Genomic DNA, 3,684 nt, shown 5'->3' on the forward strand with positions numbered 1-3,684 from the left:
CTACCTACCACATCATGGTATTATACGTGAGTCAAGCACCACAACAAAATTCAGATCAGTGTTCGATGGTTCCGCAAAAACATCCACAAAGCTATCGCTCAACGACATTCAGTTTGTAGGACCTGTTGTCCAAGACGATCTTATTTCTATACTCATACGCTTTCGTCAACATAGATATATAATATCAGCTGATATAGAAAAAATGTTTCGCCAAATATCAGTGGTGGAACATCAGCGGCCCTTACAACAAATCGTATGGCGATACAATCCAACGGAACCCCTGCAGACATACACGCTCAACACTGTCACATATGGCACGGCATCGGCGCCGTACCTAGCAACACGCTGCATCAAACAAATAGGCCTAAATTGTCAAAACACACAAAATCATTCAGACAATTATGATCACAAACTGGTCTCCGAGATCATCTTGCATGATTTTTATTGTGATGACCTCTTGACGGGGACAGATGACGAGCCGGTACTATTAGAAATTGCTAATGGAGTTTTTTCCGAATTAAAGAAATATCAATTTCCACTTAGAAAATGGCTGTCTAACTGTCCGCCCGTTCTTGAAAAACTAGGTTTTAATGATTCAGACAACACAACAGTTAATCTTAGTTCTAACGACCCATCAAAAACATTAGGCATTTTATGGAACATTCACAGCGATACAATTTCATACACAGTACATTCAGAATTTGCATCACATAAGCAAATCACAAAACGCACAATTTTATCCACTATAGGTCATATTTTCGACCCACTAGGTCTCATTAGCCCTTGCATACTCGAGGCTAAATTACTAATGCAACAGATGTGGATAAATAACATCAGTTGGGACGGTGAAATACCGGTTTCAATACAACAACAATGGGCGAAGTTCGTAGAATCGTTATCTTTTATAAATCAATTAACTATTCCTCGGCGTGCATTTCGTGACTCGTCGCGCGATAACATTGAACTCCACATTTTTTGCGACGCGTCGCAACAGGCGTATGGTGCGTGCGTATACATACGTACCTACACATCAGACGGCAATATCAGTGTTCAATTGTTAATAGCCAAGGGACGGGTGGCTCCTTTAAAAGCACTTACCATACCGCGACTTGAATTATGTGCCGCGTTCACCGGTGTTCATTTAAGTATTAAAGTTTTAAACTCACTACGCAATATAAACAAGTGTAAGTGTTATTATTGGAGTGATTCGATAATTGTTTTATCCTGGATAAATTCACCTACACACAAACTACAAACATTCGTCAAACACAAAGTCACAGACATACTCAAACATACTGATCCACAGTCATGGTACTATGTACCAACCAAACAAAATCCAGCAGACATCATCACAAAGTGTACCAATGCACAACAATTACTTCACACACCTTTATGGTTTTCAGGACCTGACTTTTTAAGGAATGATGATAATCACAGCTGGCCTGAACAACCAGGGCATCTCAGCGTATCTGACCTTCCAGAAGTCCGGTCGCAAACACATCTCACGCACATAGATGTACTTAACAGTAATTCATTTGTTAACAAATACTCAAATTTCAACAAACTTACACGCATCGTAGCTTACATACTTCGATTCATTCATCATTGCAAACATAAAAAACAATCATACAACAATAATTGCAGTACAAATAAACATCAACAGGTGTGTCAAATAGGTGACGTCATGCCCTTATCAACTAGTGAACTTAATTTAGCTAGGTATCAGTTAGCAAAGATAGTACAATTAGATTTCTTTTCTGACGAATATCAACTATTATTACATAACAAACAGTTATCTGCAACACATAAATTAAATTCACTTAATCCTTTCATAGGAGATAATCAACTCATTCATGTGGGCGGAAGGTTAGCACAATCGCCATACAATTACGATCGAAAATTCCCTATCCTTCTACACCCAGCTCATCACATTACTAAAATCATATTCGCAACCTATCACATCACACTTTTACACGCTGGCCCACAACTGTTGTTGTCACACATACGTCAAGTTTTCTGGCCAATTTCTGGTCGCAACCTGGCTAGAAAAACTACACAATCATGTGTAACATGTAAAAGGTTTAAAGGAAAAACTGTAACACCTATCATGGGACAGTTACCTGAACAGAGACTGCACGCAAACTTTATATTTAGTGACGTAGGTGTTGACTACGCTGGGCCAATTATGATCAACAACCGTAAGGGGCGTGGAAGTGTGCTTATCAAATCTTACATTTGTGTTTTCGTCTGTTTTGTAGTCAAAGCGGTGCACTTGGAGTTGGTTACAGATCTGACGACAGAGTCTTACATAGCAGCAATTAACAGGTTCATTTCTCGCAGAGGTAAACCTAATAACATTTACTCAGACAATGGGAAAAATCTGGTGGGTGCTGCTCGTGTGATCACCAACTTTCTCAAAAATCACAGTGAGTCAATTTACAGTTGTGCTGCAGAACAAGGTGTGAACTTCCATTTCATTCCCCCATATACACCCCACTTTGGGGGTCTATGGGAGAGCACTGTTAAATCAGTAAAGCATCATCTCAAAAGAGTACTAGGGATGGCACACCTCACATATGAGGAAATGTACACATTACTAGTCCAAATAGAAGGCATTCTCAATTCGAGGCCTCTCACGCCTCTTTCATCCGATCCATCTGATCTCTCAGCCCTCACTCCTTTCCATTTTTTAATTGGTCGTACTCTAACTGTGCTACCTCATCCACGGATGTCCGACTGCGACCCGGCACGGTTGCCGCGGCATCAACGGGTCGAACTTCTGCGCCAGCATTTTTGGAGACGCTTTAATAAGGAATATATTTCTCAGTTACACCAAAGGACGCGCTGGCATCGTTCACAAGGCGGGCTCACAGAAGGCTCGCTGGTCATCGTAAAGGACGAGGCGCTGCCGGTGGCACAATGGCCGCTGGGACGTATAATCAAGCTGTATCCGGGAGCTGACGGAGAAACTCGAGTAGCGGATATCAAGACAATGGCCGGGACGATCAGAAGGGCTTTTCATAAGATATGCCCACTACAAGATAGACCATCGGACTGAACACGACGCATTCTTACATCAGCTGGGCTGGCCTTTCCATGGTGGCCTGGGAATATGTTAACGCACACATCGTTAACAAGTCTACAACGCGGCGAGGGGAGCGGGCGGCGCGGCTCGACCACTGCGAGCGCGCCATTACTACTTTGACAGCATCACAAGATTACAACGCGATCGCACGCTTTTATTTTTATTTATTTGAAACCTAACCAGAAGTAAACCTATATATATATACAGTCCGCTTTTTAATTTATCTGGGCCTATCTAATGTTGAATGCATATGTGAGAGGTTTATGATCCGTGTGAATCACGAAGTTTCGAGCCTCAACCATGTGTCGAAAATATTTAATGGCTTCATAAATGGCTAACAGTTCTCTGTCGTAAGGACTATACTTCTTCTGCGCAGATGTTAATTTTTTAGAAAAGAAACCAAGAGGTTGCCATACGTTATTAACACGTTGTTGAAGAACTGCTCCAATTCCGACATCAGAAGCATCAGTGGCAATAGCTAGCTCTGCAGAAGGATCTGGGTGAGCCAGTAATGTGGCTTGAGATAAACAAGTCTTACATTTTTGAAAGGCTTCCATCATCTCCGGCGTCATAGTGATCGGCTTAGCTCCTTTCATCTT

The 3,684-nt window shown here is 41.7% G+C and overlaps 1 long non-coding RNA gene across 1 annotated transcript; it reads left to right on the forward strand.

Moving 5' to 3' along the window:
* Positions 1-943: 943 nt before the first annotated feature.
* Positions 944-3,291, forward strand: LOC146526419 (uncharacterized). Its single transcript, XR_014879414.1, has 2 exons — positions 944-1,184; positions 2,828-3,291. It is a non-coding gene; the product is annotated as an uncharacterized LOC146526419 (long non-coding RNA).
* The last annotated feature ends 393 nt before the right edge of the window (positions 3,292-3,684 follow it).

This window comes from Heliconius melpomene, unplaced genomic scaffold (assembly GCF_056956725.1).
Source record: "Heliconius melpomene rosina isolate 202511_hmr_F unplaced genomic scaffold, ASM5695672v1 ptg000051l, whole genome shotgun sequence".
Classification (NCBI taxonomy): Eukaryota; Metazoa; Arthropoda; class Insecta; order Lepidoptera; family Nymphalidae; genus Heliconius; species Heliconius melpomene.